Source organism: Coregonus lavaretus (genome assembly GCF_964263955.1).
Source record: "Coregonus lavaretus genome assembly, chromosome: 9".
Classification (NCBI taxonomy): Eukaryota; Metazoa; Chordata; class Actinopteri; order Salmoniformes; family Salmonidae; genus Coregonus; species Coregonus lavaretus.
The window spans coordinates 17,382,914-17,399,372 of NC_139996.1; the positions used below are offsets into that span (position 1 = coordinate 17,382,914).

General features: G+C 43.9%; 1 long non-coding RNA gene and 1 pseudogene across 2 annotated transcripts in view; both read right to left on the minus strand.

The window, feature by feature from the left end:
• Positions 1–2,002: 2,002 nt before the first annotated feature.
• Positions 2,003–16,459, minus strand: part of LOC311134881 (tetratricopeptide repeat protein 38-like) — a 52,181-nt pseudogene continuing 37,724 nt past the window's right edge. The window contains exons 12-13 of the transcript in view: positions 7,047–7,132; positions 2,003–2,090 (exon numbers count right to left, since the gene is read on the minus strand). The product of the transcript in view is annotated as a tetratricopeptide repeat protein 38-like (transcript). The remainder of the gene's footprint in view (positions 2,091–7,046; positions 7,133–16,459) is intronic.
• LOC311134659 lies at positions 2,852–3,346 on the minus strand. The gene is made up of 2 exons (XR_014613711.1): positions 3,269–3,346; positions 2,852–3,145 (listed from the first exon to the last, which is right to left on the minus strand). It is a non-coding gene; the product is annotated as an uncharacterized lncRNA (long non-coding RNA).

A 16,459-nucleotide genomic window follows, 5' to 3' on the forward strand; every position in this document is an offset into this window, starting at 1 on the left:
CTTACGCATCTGAAACGCCCCTCTACTATGTAACCCCAGACAGGAGACGCTCTGGAGAAGTTTGTGAAATAAGTCATTGTGTACATTCTAGTCATTTAGCAGACACTCTTATCCAGAGCGACTTACAGTTAGTGAGTGCATAAATGTTTCATACTGGCCCCCCGTGGGAATCGAACCCACAACCCTGGCGTTGCAAGCGCCATGCTCTACCAACTGAGCTACAGGAGGCCTACAGGGATGACCTGGATCTGCAGAACCCAACACAAAGCAACCTACCTAAAGGGGTTCGGATCTCTTGGTATAATGGCTATGGTGTTGGGTTGATGATCACTGGACAAGGGTTCGAGTCCAGGGCAGGGCTACTCTCCAAATGTTCTGCATTGGTATCAGAAGTGGGATGGTGTTGGGGTAAGGTCACTAAACACACACAAGTCATCATGTATAATTGCTGACATTAACCACTCAATACTGGAGAGAATTAAAACATAATATTACATGGAGATCTACAGACAAAAGCATAGACATCCATTTCTCACTCTGGATGGAATTACACTGACCTTTTGCAACACGTTCAGAAACCCATTAATTAGACACAATAAGAGGTAGTGCAGCAACCTACTGTAACTGCATGGCAATTATAACAGATTAAATTAATCACTCTTAAAGTAGATGGTTTATTATAATTAGATCATGTTATAATGTAATTATATTTGAGTCAACAGTGCATCATGATTGCTTATGTATAATGTCTTAGTGTTACTTTGTCGTTGTACAGGTTGTGGTCAACACCATGTGTGGCTTTGAGGTCCAGACTCAAACTATCTGGAGGCCACCAAATGAATCTATTCAGTGGGCTGTGCAGACAGGGCGGTTCTGTGGATCGAGTCCCATCTGTTGTTGGTGGGGTCCTAGCTCTGGGTCTCTCCCTGCCTCAGGTAACCATACACAAGGGCTACACTCTAGAAAAAAAGGTGCTATCTGAAACCTAAAACCTGTCAGCTGGATGGATTATCTTGGCAAAGGAGAAATGCTCACTAACAGGGATGTAAACAAATTTGTGCACAAACTTTGAGAGAAATACATTTTTTGTGCATATGGACAATTTCTGGGATCGTTTATTTCAGCTCATGAAACACGTGACCAACACTTTACATGTTGCGTTTATATTTTTGTTCAGTGTAGTTTAAATATCAACAGTACTGCCACAGCAGCATAACATTTGGTTAACACTTGATTTAGCCTACATTACATTTTAGTCATTTAGCGAGTGGATACATTTTTTAAATTTTTTTTCATACTGGCCCCTCGTGGGAATCGAACCCACAACCGCCACGCTCTACCAACTGAGCTACACGGGACTACCATCAATATTCAGTCTGGTTGGCTGATACGCGCAGCATAGAGAGGCAGAAAGACAGGTAAATCACAATCAGTAAATTAAATAGAGCTATCTGACTAGCAGATTTACATCAATCATCAACGATCAGCTGATATCCCACCCTCTTTTCCTGATGTCAATCATGTCTTTAGGAGGCACTGTAACTAGCTTGCTTACAAGTTGTGATGATGAGTGAGTGTTGTTGCAGAAATAAATAAGCAGCCTATGCTTTTAAAAAAATAATAATGTTGCTCAAGGCATCTGGTATTTTATAAACTTTGAGATATTATGAAAGTAAAAAAAACATTTTGAGCACCTGCCCCCTGAAAGGTCTGTGCACAGCCCTGAGAACAACATTACTTAATTGAAAACAAATCCTTTTCACCAAAGGTTGAAGTAACAGAAAACATCATTGGCTACTGAAAATGTTGATGATATTGGACCATGTTGATTATACAGATGACCCATAATGCTTTATTTCTAGCAGGTCCATGTACCTGAAGAATAAAGGCAATACTCTTCAGCCAAACATCCAGTCAATTTGGGGAGGGTACCTCTGCAGTAGCCTCTGGTACAGACCCAATGAAGTCCAGCTTTAGGCCCTCTGTGCCCAGGCTACCCAGGCTAGGCATGCAGGACATGGGCTCTCTGGATCAGCCAGTCAGTGAGGGGAGAATTGGGCCCGACTGCCTCTCGCTCCACCAACAGACATCTGCAGGAGGACACCACAACACAAGACAAAAGAGAGTTCTGGTTTAAAATGTTCTAGATTGAGTTCCTTATGTAGAACATCTACTTGGAGAACAAAGGCTCTCAGCAATGGTAATAAATAGATAGAGTAAACAGTGTCCTCAACACAGTATAGCGTAGAATCCCGTATCATCGGCATATTCAACAGCGTTTAAGAAATATATTACCTTCAACAGTGTTATCTTGTGATCAAGCCTTCAATATTTTGTGATTATTGGTGTCGTAAAAATGTTAGCTAACGGGTTAGCAATTAGCAAGTTTGACATTTCATTGGAAATGCTACTGTTATCAGCTTTTGATAAGCGGTTTAGCAAAAAAATACGTCCCGTATTATCGGTATACGGCCCCTAGTTATTGGCCACCTTACTATTTTGTTCAATTACAAGATATATCTGTTTAATTTTGTTGAAAAAAGAGACACCAACCACGTACCCGAAGTGTTTACTAGATAGTTGACTAGTTGGCTAGTCTTCCGGTAAAAAATAATGATTTGCCTGTCAACTTTTCATTGCGTAGCCCGGTGCGCCCTCCTGTGGACTCTTAAAAAATGGTTCTTCACCAACATATTCAGTGTTGTAACCAAATAAAATATGAGTATTAATAATTTACATCAAATACACTTTAATTTCAGTTATGTGCATTAACATAAACAATGAAAACACTGTTGGAGTTTGTGTTGCAGAGGTGCATTTGGAAAGTAAAGGAAGAAATACACAAGATGGGTTCAATAAATATATATATTATATTTTAGACATTTATTTTTTTGAACAAATAAATAATTTCATATGAACACAAACAAAACAAACAATTAAATCTCGACCTCCATCCCTATATTGTCACAAAAATCACAATAAAAATCCAGCTCCACCGCTACCTCTTGATCCCACTGCACACACCTGCAGTGGAACCAGTGCTGGCAGAAGTCACAGCACACCCATGGCACCTCGGATCTACACTCCTGAGAGGAGCTTGCAGGCGGATCACGCTCCCCGCAGCGAGCACAGCAGGTGGTGTCTTCTTTTATAAAAAATAAAATAATAATACAAATGGATTAATATGGTTTTGCAAAATGTAGAAGTTCTTCAACAACAATAGTAATTGATACAACTGAGAGAGCGAGAAAAACAGATTATGAAGTACCTGAGAGTGGTGCCATGGGTGGTGTGACAGATGTGACCGGTGTAGCTTTTCTCTTCCTTTTCTGTGCTGCAGTTTGAGAAAAAGTAGTGTTAGACAGAGCATGTTGCATAAAAACCCTTTTCAACTTTTTTACATCAATACCTCTGGAGGAAGCTGCAGAGGTTTTGGAGGAGGTGGAGATGACTTGAGGGCTGGTGCTATGTACTGTAGATATATCAAGATATATGTATTTTTTTTACATTGCTGTTTTATAAAACAGATAACAAACAGTAATTTTTTCGTAATTTAACATGTGTTTACCTGTGGAGGTGGTGGTATTCAAATTGCAGGGGGCAAGGACACCAGACGAGGCTGCCATGGTGGTGTGACCAGGGGAGACGGAGGAGGCAGTTGGTCCAGAGGAGGCCGTGTTGGTGGTGACAGACATGGGGGGTGGTGTGCATTGGGGTGGTGGTGGACAAAACCGCCGACGATGGCTTGGAGGAGCTGGTGTTTGTAATGGTGGGGTTGAGGGGCCGACGATGGTGTGGCCGGGAGAGTAGGCATGTGGTTCCAGCAGGGGGTCCAGCAGAGGCGATGGCGTCAATGGTCTCATCCATGGCAGCCCTCTCCTGTGCCCTCTGTGTTCTGAGGGCTGCCCGACGCTCTTTCTCCTCTGCCTCGGCCCTCTCCTTCTCACCCCTCTCCTGCCACTGGCGCGTGTATTCCTCCCCGGTGAGGCATGTGGCGACCACAGGGAGTCTTCTGTATCGGTCCAGCCGATACTTCAGGACAGTAAGGATGTGCCCCAGGTCCTTCGCTATCAGCCCCCCCTCTATTAGGGGGTGCTCTTCTAGAGCTAGGGATGGGACTGGAGCAGCGGCTGGGACTGGAGCAGGGGCTGAGGGTCCTCCTGTGGTCGCTGGGGAGGAGGTGCTGATGGATGGCACAGTGCTGCTGGTTCCAGTAGAGGCGGTGTTGGGACCCGGTAGGGTATGAGACGGCATTAAACGGGACCCTTCAATGGCTGAAGGGTCAAAAGGGAAGAGGCCACACTTCTTAAACCCTTCCACCACATAGCGCATGTCCTTGCATCGCTGGTACGGGTAGCGGAATACTCTGGCAAATTCTGATTTGTTTACCATGTAGGAGTGGTCAAAATGGCTAAGGTCTCCAGCTACCTTGGAGAACTCAGCCTTTAAAGGGCAGAAGTATGCCACGTCCAGCGGCTGCAGGACATGGGTGCAGTGTGGTGGAAGACAAAGAAGTATAACCCCTTCCATTAGTGCCGCCGCGAGCACTTCCGGGTCCATGTGGCTCTTGTGCCCATCGAAGAGGAGAAGGAGAGGGCGCTCTTTCACTGCATGCTTAATGAAGTGCTGAAACCACTTCCTGAACAGGTCCCCGTCAATGTAGCCACTGCTTGACCGTCCATACAAGGCTTGGGGGGGGGCCTCCCAGTGTGTAGTGGCCACCGGGGAAACACTTGGGGTAGATGATAAACGGGGGGACGTCCTCCCCAGTTGCGTTGAAGCAGGCCAGCACTGTGATGTGCTCCTTGATGTGCTCCTCGTGTTTTGCGCCCCGGGGAGCCAGCACTTTGTGCCTGCTCTGGTCGCTACGAAACCCAGACTCATCGCAGTTATATATTTGTCTGGGTTTCTCCCTCAACCCACTCTCCTCCAAGTGCTTCTCATAAGAAGTGAAGAAGGTGTCCATCGTCGGACGTGTGGCACACTCAGCTCTCTCCCTATCCAGGGTGTCCGGCCTCCTCATGCTTAGGTTCTTGTGCCTCCTCCTGAACATTTCCCACCACCTCTTCCCCAGTGGTGGGATTGTTTCCCCTGGGTGCCGTAACCTACAATAGAATATAATATATAATTGTCCATCCAGGATGAAAATGTTTGTTTTGGCATCACCATACACATCCACATTTACATCACACACATTGAGAACAGTCAGTCCACCAATCTACATACATAAACACATAGAACACCAAATACCTGCGTATTTTGTTGGCGTATTTCATCAGCCTCTGTCTGGTGAAGGGGAACCCATGGCTGGCGCAGTAGATACAGTACTGCACCAGAGACTTTTCATCCTCTGGTGCAAGCAATGTGGGTGGTCCACTGCAACAACCATGGGTCACCTGGCCGCTCAGCCTGTCCGCCAGGGTCTGCCGAGGTACACCACGCACCTTGGTAGATAAGAAAATAAAACTGTTACTAGCAGATAAAATTCACATACACATGGTAATCTCCTAAAAACAAAAGATGCCTAACCTTGGCAGCCTGGCGGATAGCCATCCCTGCCCCGCAGTCCTCCATGGCATGGAACATGTCCACCTCACTCCACTGCTTCCTCTTGACTTTCTCCATGCTGCAGTGGTAAATACATGTAGCTAAATAACTTGGCATACAATACACATTTTAGAAAGATAACTCAATCTGAATATGTATAAACATTTACATTTCAAAGCTAAGGCATTGAAAGGTGATGAAAGTTTTCACAATAACTGAAAGTGTACCCACATTTTTTGTTTGATGTTATCTGTAATGAAAATTAGTGTCCCAATTAGTGTAATATTGATGCATACATTGTACCATTTGACTAAATACTGCCTCTATGTAGCTGTTGTAAGATGAAACATAGCCAACAGTGATAGGTGTCAAAAAGTTCATGGTTCAAAGTTCCAAATAAATTTTTGCAGATTGTGCAAAACGCCTCCGTCAGAGGACTCCAATTTTGATACGGTAAAGCTTGACAACATGCAGCTGTTTTCGTGATATGTATTATCTAACACTTACAATTTATTTCCTTTTTGCTTACTTACATTTACATTTACATTTACGTCATTTAGCAGACGCTCTTATCCAGAGCGACTTACAGTTAGTGAATACATTATTTATTTTTTATACTGGCCCCCCGTGGGAATCGAACCCACAACCCTGGCGTTGCAAACACCATGCTCTATCAACTGAGCTACATCCCTGCCGGCCATTCCCTCCCCTACCCTGGACGACGCTGGGCCAATTGTGCGCCGCCCATGAGTCTCCCGAAATTAGGTGTGGTCTGTCGCGCAGTCGAATTTTACAATATGCAGCGTGTTCCACAAAATGTGTACATATAACTTTTTTGAAAACTCTCAAAACTTAACTTAACTTACATAAATTGCACTGAAAATCGGTGGTCAGCTAGCTAAAAGGGTGTCGTTAGTCACAAAACGTACCGTTATTTTTCAATCCATTTAAATGTTGAGCTCGAGGTGATTCAGTCCTCCAACCGCTAGAGAGTGTCCGAGGTTAGGGGGTGTCCGATGTTTGGGGAAAATTTGCTACAAAGAATTGTGTCTGTATGGCTCCTAGACATTCTGCATTTTACAGACTGCAGGAGCATCAATAAGGACAAGCTTAGCCATGAGAAGATACTGATGAAATGTAGCAGTCAAGATTACACTCTAGAGACCTTCTTTCTTCAGCTCCCCTTGTGGTTTACAAACACGCCTCATGTTAAGGAGGGAGCAGGCAGAGCAGAAAAAAATATGAATCTTACTGGACAGAGAGAGGACCATTTTCTTAGTCGTGTTTATGTGTTTATGGGAAAACTGAAAAAACTATATTATACAGAGAAACCAATCATGTGTATTTAGCCATTCACTTTTTTCTCATCAATGGAAATTGAGAAAGTAACATGCACTGAATCTACGCCAATGTCGAATCACAGTGACACAGTAATGGAAGTCACCGTAGGGCTAATAACGTTGTGATTCAGGGCTAAAAGCCTTTCAATTGGACTTGGCCGCTCAATGTTCCTCGCTAATTTCTGGTGATGCGTCTCTCCTGACTTCATGGCCGCGTGAATCAGCAGCAGACTGAAGACATCTCTCTGATAAATGGGAACAAACAAGGCAATTACAGTACACAGAACAAACTGTATCCACTCCTCTGGGTCATTGTATTCACTACGGCACACCATTTCACGGTGCAACAAGTTCGGGTAACACCTGTCTGTTTCGACACATTTGCTTCTATTTTGTGCCAAGTGAATACGACCTTGGCGTTGTACCTATATATAGGGATTGTTTTCCTATGGACAACACCTATGGACCGACCATTGATTGCCAACACAGGGTTAAATTATTTATTACTCATTGCAATGTGCTTTACATTCCCATCCCTATAGGCCAGTGGTCACCAACCGGTCGATCGCGATTGACTGGTCGATCTTCCAGGCATTCCTAGTACATCAAACATTTCTATAGAAAGGCCGACGATAAAGGCTTGCGCTCCTATGTGTATATTATTCGTGTTGCGCAGTTGGAGGTAGCACTTGATTCAGATGCCGTGCACACCAGGTAGGCAAAGTGTTCCCATTTTGAACCTTTTCATTTGTCTAAAAAGACCAAATCTGCCTGCCCAGCGGACCCGGAGATCTGCGGCTAAATGGAGTTCGCTTACTGCGCTGGCCAATCGGACCGTTCCTACAGTTTCCACAACCAGCAAAGTTTGATACTAGCCTACGTGAGATGTCATAACTTTTAAAAGCATGACCAGAGAGAGACTGTCAAAGAATACAGCCAAGAGCTGCTGTTATGAGTGAGTTCATGTCTAAGTTTTTATTCAGCACGTCACTGTTTTTATTCAACACCTTTACAAAACATAAAATGCGCTACTCCCCAATTCCACTTGCGCTGCAATGAATGAGTAGCCAAGCGTATCGATAGCCCTGAGTTGTTATTATTATTAGCAGCTCGTGTCTATTTTAATATCGAGGAATGTTTCACTTTCTCATGTCATAGGAACAACATGAACTGCGGTGCGACTCGAGTTTTTCCATCAGGAGGAAGAATGTCTCTCTCTGGTCAGTCTCACCGGAGGAAAGGAAGGAGAGAGCAGGGACTATTAGAGGCGGACCCTCTGCTGCTCACTCCCTCCCTCCGCTGAGACGAATGCCGTGTTCAAAACAAATGGGAGTGGCCTTTTGTCCCCAGCACAAGGTGCACCTGTGTAATGATCATGCTGTTTAGCGTCTTGATATGCTACACCTGTCAGCTGGATGGATTATCTTGGCAAAGGAGAAATGCTCACTAACAGGGATGTAAACAAATTTGTGCACTAACTTTGAGAGAAATATGTTTTTTGTGCATATGGACAATTTATTTTATTTCAGCTCATGAAACATGTGACCAACACTTTACATGTTGCGTTTATATTTTTGTTCAGTGTAGTTTAAAAATCAACAGTACTGCCACAACAGCATAACATTTGGTTAACACTTGATTTAGCCTACATTACATTTTACATTTTAGTCATTTAGCAGACGGTCTTATCCAGAGCGACTTACAGTTAGTAAGAGGATACATTTTTTATTTTATTTTTCAAACAAATGGGAACTCGTAACTCTGATTTTCGATTCAGTGCATTCAAGACAACTGGAAACTCCGAAAAAAAACGAGATCCGAATGGGAGAAATCGTTCCAACTCTGAAATCTTTCTAGAGCTCAGACTTTCCGACCTGAAGATCACTGACGTCATGATTTGACCTCTTTCCCGAGTTCCCAGTTGTCTTGAAAGCACCATGACCATCCGATGCAGGTACCATCAGTCCAGTAAAATAGAAAAGGAAATTATTTCAATTTATGCTCAGCTGTGCCTTGCAAGTGCTACACCAACTGATCTATTTTGTTATCAAAGCTCGAGTTTTGAAATAGATGGTCTGAGAAGAACTATTGGCAGGCCAGGCATATAGCCAATATACTGTAATAATGTAGGCTATTAGGCCTACTGCACAAGCCTTCCTTCAAAAAGGTTTTATTAGGTTAATGTTACATTTAAGTCATGTTTTAAAAAATGTCTGAGCTGTAGATCTCAGCTTGCTTTTTGAATGCGAAAGTGATCTTGACTCAGAAAAGGTTGGTGACCACTGCTATTGGCCTAATAGTGGAGTTGCAATCTACTGTAGAGATAGGCTGCAGAGCTCTATCATACTATCCAGGTCTGTGCCCAAACAGTTTGAGCTTCTACTTCTAAAAATCCACCTTTCCAGAAATAAGTCTCTCACTGGTGCCGCTTGCTACAGACCCCCCTCAGCCCCCAGCTGTGCCCTGGACACCATATGTGAATTGATTGCCCCCCATTTATCCTCAGAGTTCGTACTGCTTGGTGACCTAAATTGGGATATGCTTAATACCCCGGCCATCCTACAATCCAAACTAGATGCCCTCAACCTCACGCAAATTATCAACGAACCTACCAGGTACAACCCTAAATCCGTAAACATGGGTACCCTCATAGATATCATCCTGACTAACATACCCTCTAAATACACATCAGCTGTCTTCAACCAGGATCTCAGCGATCACTGCCTTATTGCCTGCGTCCGTAACGGGTCCGCGGTCAAACGACCACCCCTCATCACTGTCAAACGCTCCCTAAAACACTTTAGCGAGCAGGCCTTCCTAATTGACCTGGCCCAGGTATCCTGGATGGATATAGATCTCATTCCGTCAGTAGAGGATGCCTGGTTGTTCCTTAAAAGTAATTTCCTCTCAATCTTAAATAAACATGCCCCATTCAAAAAATACAGAACTAAGAACCGATATAGCCCCTGGTTCTCCTCAGACTTGACTGCCCTTGACCAGCACAAAAACATCCTGTGGCGTACTGCATTAGCATCAAATAGCCCCCGCGATATGCAACTTTTCAGGGAAGTTAGGAACCAATATACACAAGCAGTCAGGAAAGCAAAGGCTAACTTTTTCAAACAGAAATTTGCATCCTGTAGCACTAACTCCAAAAAGTTTTGGGACACTGTAAAGTCCATGGAGAATAAGAGCACTTCCTCCCAGTTGCCCACTGCACTGAGGCTAGGAAACACTATCACCACTGATAAATCTACAATAATCGAGAATTTCAACAAGCATTTTGCTACAGCTGGCCATGCTTTCCATCTGGCTACCACTACCCCGGCCACCAACTCTGCACCCTCCGCTGCAACTTGCCCATGCCCCCCCCCCGCTTCTCCTTCACACATATTCAGACAGCTGACGTTTTGAAAGAGCTGCAAAATCTGGACCCCTACAAATCAGCTGGGCTAGACAATCTGGACCCTTTCTTTCTAAAACTAGCCGCCGAAATTGTCGCAACCCCTATTACTAGTCTGTTCAACCTCTCTTTCATAACGTCTGAGATCCCCAGAGATTGGAAAGCTGCCGCGGTCATCCCCCTCTTCAAAGGGGGTGACACTCTAGATCCAAACTGCTACAGACCTATATCCATCCTGCCCTGCCTTTCGAAAGTATTTGAAAGCCAAGTTAACAAACAGATCACCGACCATTTCGAATCCCACCGTATCTTCTCCGCTATGCAATCCGGTTTCCGAGCTGGTCATGGGTGCACTTCAGCCACGCTCAAGGTCCTAAACGATATTATAACCGCGATTGATAATAGACAGTACTGTGCAGCCGTCTTCATCAACCTGGCCAAGGCTTTCGACTCTGTCAACCACCGCATTCTTATTGGCAGACTAAATAGCCTTGGTTTCTCAAATGACTGCCTCGCCTGGTTCACCAACTACTTCTCAGATAGAGTTCAGTGTGTCAAATCGGAGGGCCTGTTGTCTGGACCTATGGCAGTCTCTATGGGGGTGCCACAGGGTTCAATTCTTGGGCCGACACTTTTCTCTGTGTATATCAATGATGTCGCTCTTGCTGCTGGTGACTCTCAGATCCACCTCTACGCAGACGACACCATTTTGTATACATCTGGCCCTTCATTGGACACTGTGTTAACAAACCTCCAAACGAGCTTCAATGCCATACAACACTCCTTCAGTAGCCTCCAACTGCTCTTAAACACTAGTAAAACTAAATGCATGCTCTTCAACCGAACGCTGCTTGCACCCGCCCACCCGACTAGAATCACTACTCTCGACGGGTCTGACCTAGAGTATGTGGACAACTACAAATACCTAGGTGTCTGGTTAGACTGTAAACTCTCCTTCCAGACTCACATAAAGAATCTCCAATCCAAAGTTAAATCTAGAATCGGCTTCCTATTTCGCAACAAAGCCTCCTTCACTCATGCTGCCAAACATGCCCTCGTAAAACTGACTATCCTACCGATCCTTGACTTCGGCGATGTCATTTACAAAATAGCCTCCAACACTCTACTCAGCAAATTGGATGTAGTCTATCACAGTGCCATCCGTTTTGTCTCCAAAGCCCCATACACTACCCACCACTGTGACCTGTACGCTCTTGTTGGCTGGTCCTCACTACATGTTCGTCGTCAAACCCACTGGCTCCAGGCCATCTATAAATCACTGCTAGGCAAATCCCCGCCTTATCTTAGCTCATTGGTCACCATAGCAGCACCCACCCGTAGTCTGCGCTCCAGCACGTATATCTCACTGGTCATTCCCAAAGCCAACACCTCCTTTGGCCGCCATTCCTTCCAGTTCTCTGCTGCCAATGACTGGAACGAATTGCAAAAATCTCTGAAGCTGGAGACTCTTATCTCCCTCACTAACTTTAAGCATCAGTTGTCAGAGCACCTTACCGATCACTGCACCTGTACACAGCCCATCTGAAATTAGCCCACCCAACTACCTCATCCCTATATTGTTATTTATTTTGCTCTTTTGCACCCCAGTATCTCTATTTGCACATAATCTCTTGTACATCTAGCATTCCAGTGTTAATACTATTGTAATTATTTTGCACTATTGCCTATTTATTGCCTTACCTCCATAACTTGCTACATTTGCACACACTGTATATATATTTTCTGTTGTATTTTTGACTTTGTTTTTTTACCCCATATGTAACTCTGTGTTGTTTTTATCGCACTGCTTTGCTTTATCTTGGCCAGGTCGCAGTTGTAAATGAGAACTTGTTCTCAACTGGCTTACCTGGTTAAATAAAAAAAAATAGAAACACACAGAGCTATAGCCTGAATGCCTCAGTGAGTGTATGTCAATGGTGCATTTCCAATGAGAATTTACATTTTTCATTTAAGTCTTTTAGCAGATGCTCTTATCCAGAGCGACTTACAGTTAGTGAGTGCATGATTATTTTTTATTTATTTGTCATACCCCCCGTGGGAATCGAACCCACAACCCTGGCGTTGCAAACCATGCTCTACCAACTGAGCTACATCCCTGGTGTTTTACCCAAAAGCCTCAGACTTTTGTGTTTCCACCTGCATGGCCCGGCTCCTGGGACTCACTGGGCCATGGTCTCAGTGGACCTGCTCTGACTTGGGGCCAAGGCAAGCTGGCTGGGGCTTTTCATGCGTCATTTACATAATGGCTAACTGTGAACATGGGTTTATACTAGTGCTGAGTGATTAGTGCTTTTTGAGGTTGGTTCGGTTACAAAAAAAATAATCACGATTTTCAATAATTTTTTAAAACATGAAATGCACCTTGCATTATGTGGGTTGAATGCTGTAACACAGAATAAAATAATTAATAAAAGTCACATGATGGTAGTGACTGGCCATGACTGCTTATCACTTATTAACCATTAGTTCAGAAAGAAAACGCCACGTGGAAATATGTTTAACCATGTATTAAGCAATGAATAATGCAAGTCTTAGCGATATAGGCTCAGTGGCTTCAGGGTAGCTCACTGCCCAAACAAAGCGTCAATATAAAATCGCCTACAGGCAGTGAGCGCGGTAAACTATACCAATCCCCCAAAACAGCAGAACCTTACGTCAGCCGACTATGTGTAGCTACGGCAGCGCGCCATTCAGATATTATCAAGTAGACCAGCTAAAGTAAACCTACCATCACAAGAATGAATACTATATGAGAATGTAAACCATGTGTGGCATAAACTGAGCGACGTATGACTTCTATCCCTCGTGACGTTTCACTGGGTAACCTCACTTGAGGCAAGGTGAGCTTCATGTTGGCACGTGTGAACTATCTGCCCATCTTGCCAACGTAGCAGTGTGAATCCAGCCGCCCTAGAGAGGCACCGCCAGGTGCTCTCACTGAACTATAGGAGTAGCCATGAAATATCTACTAACAAGCAATATGCACCCAGCCAACCACTTGTAGCTAATATGCACTGAACTTTATTACAATAACCACCAAAGCAATGCTATTGACTGGGCTGAACGCCGACATAGCGAACTATATAAGGCATGGAACTCGCAGATAAACTCATCACTTTTGGGCATTCCAAAATCTCCTTGGCGTTTAATCTAATATAGCGTTCATAGGAAGCAGAGGACCACGCCCCATGATCTTCATTGTGGATGCAGGGACAGAAAGAAAAGCCGTTGAAGCGGCGCTGATGCAAAATTAATGGCTGCGTATAGCTCAGGAGATAGCCCACAGCGTTGGCAGAGGAGACTGAGCCATGATGAAAACCAGCATCTCGTCATTGGTTTGCTGCATCAGTGATAAATAATGGGTCGCCCGGCGTGGCCAGTAGTCGCCATCGCAGGTAGCGTAAAATGAGAGGACAGAAAGCAGTTTTAGTTTGAGCAATGACAACTGGAGGAGCTTTACCCTTCCTATCAGTTTAAGAATGCTTTACCAACACAGTGACCATGTGAGTGTCCACAATTAAATCAGAAATCATGAGATTATGCAATGATTAAATAGAAATGAATACGAAGTGTATTCCCCAACTGTAAAAACCCGCAGAAAGCCAAAAAAACAGACTGCCTCTAATAAAATATAATTGTATGAGCCGAAACACCCTTCCTTTAACATGAACCTATTTTTTTCAATCGAGTGAGGGTGATAAGTTATATTTTGTCATTGCCTGAAGATTGCTCTTTTTGAAGCCCGTTGAGGCAGAGAGAGCTGTCATCTTGGTGTATGAGGATATTCTACCGATGCAACATAGCTACTGGAACACGGGCTGACAGAATCAGAATCATGATCATACAGCAATACTGCAGGAACTCATGTATGTTTCACACTCTCAGAATCAATAAAATTTTAACATCATAGCAGCAGAGGATCAGGGTTCTCCAGTGTTTGTCCACGTGGGGCCGTTTGCCAACATCGCCCATGGCAACTCCTCGGTGCTGGCAGACAAGCTTGCACTGAAGCTGGTCGGAGAGGAAGGTTTTGTAGGTAAGTGTCCTCAGTGCACACTCTTAGAAGAAGAAAAGGAGCCTCAAGGAACCTTTTGGTGCTCAAAATGATTGCTACTGTTGGGGAACCCTTTCAGTTCATTTGTAAAGGTTCAAACAGGCACCTTTTGTGAGGGCAGGGGTTAAATGTTTAACTTTTTAAATAATATATTATTACGGTCATTGACATGATGATTATTATTATAGTAAATGTATTATATTAGTGTTTCAGTAAGCCATGAGAGAAGAATAAATGGCCTGATAATGAGAGAAATAGACCCCATAGATTACTAGAAAAAGCCTGCATTTAAGAGTGTCTGAAATAAGCTTTCTAACAGACATTTCCATAACAGGCAATTAACTCTTGATCACCATGAGGGTGTTTAGCAAGCCCACCGCATGCTAGGTAATGCTAGTATCAACAGCCCATCCAACACGGCTGAAACTAAGGTCCAAGGTGATAACTTGAAATCTGAGGAAGAAAGGGATATGCAGTAGTATCAATACAAAATGAGGCTGTACTTCTGGAATATATGCTTAGTGATGGAAAGAACCAGTAATGTTTAGCCGACGACAGACTACCGCCATTCAAGTAGCACAAGATATCACGCTGCTCGACTGCTGAACAGTGCCTGTAGCGGCCCACAGCATTTGGGCCAGAACAATTGTGGTAGTTATGAGATACGCTCACTAAAATGACTGTAGCAGACTGAGCTGCATCAAGGTATAAGATGCCTGCATACGCACTATGTACAAGCATGCATGATAACGCACGTAAACTTGCTTACTACTATCCTAAAATTATGTGCCATCGTGCTGCCATGCTCCAAGCAGATGCTGTGGAAGGGATAGCTAGAGTAGGCCTCTGTCACTATGACGTCACGGTGTGCTCTTGGCAATAGCAATAATAGCAACCATGCCATAACAACTATGTGCAGATGATACAGAACATAACAGCCAATGCATGAATTAGCACAACATTCACCTCGGCAAGGTGATGGATACAGAGCCTAACCATGCACGTGCTCCCGCGATGCAAATATTGGCAGCCATGCCATGCATACTGTGTGTAGATGAAGCAAGAATATCACTAACAGCTGAATATGAGAGCATTCACCACACGAGAGTTGCAGCCTAAAACACATAGAACTAGTATGTAAGACATGAAGATAACAAAATGCAAGAAAAATAAGAATTAATAACAGTGATAATGTGATGACTAGAACTAAGTCATTGCAACAATAGCATACAATACCATATGTAAGAATAAGAACAGTCACTAGAATAATACTACTAGAACGCAAAGATGGACTGACAGGTAAGACCACCTATGTAAAATGCATGACACATGATTAGGGCCTCCTGTAGCTCAGTTGGTATAGCATGGCGCTTGCAACGCTAGGGTTGTGGGTTCGATTCCCACGGGGGGCCAGTATGAAAAATGTATGCACTCACTAACTGTAAGTCGCTCTGGATAAGAGCGTCTGCTAAATGATTAAAATGTAAAATGTAATTAGAACATAAACTCAGAGCCTAAAACTACTGCTGCAGTTAAGAATGAAATAACTACGTTGACTGAAATGATACCGTAAAATGTATGCTAAGAGTGACCCATGCAACAGTATGCACGACTGAGCTAGCAGATACACTATGTGGACTCCTGCTCGTCGAACATCTCATTCCAAAATCATGGGCATTAATATGGAGTTGGTCCCCCCTTTGCTGCTATAACAGCCTCCACTCTTCTGGGAAGGCTTTCATTTTACATTTACATTTTAGTCATTTAGCAGACGCTCTTATCCAGAGTGACTTACAGTTAGTGAGTGCATATATGTTTCATACTTTCCACTAGATGTTGGAACATTGCTGAAGGGACTTGCTTCCATTCAGCCACAAGAGCATTAGTGAGGTCGGGCACTGATGTTGGGTGATTAGGCCTGGCTCGCAGTCGGCGTTCCAATTTATCCCAAAGGTGTTCGATGGGGTTGAGGTCAGGGCTCTGTGTAGGCCAGTCAAGTTCTTCCACACCGATCTCAACAAACCATTTCTGTATGGACCTCGCTTTGTGCACGGGAGCATTGTCATACTGAAAAAGGAAAGGACCTTCTCCAAA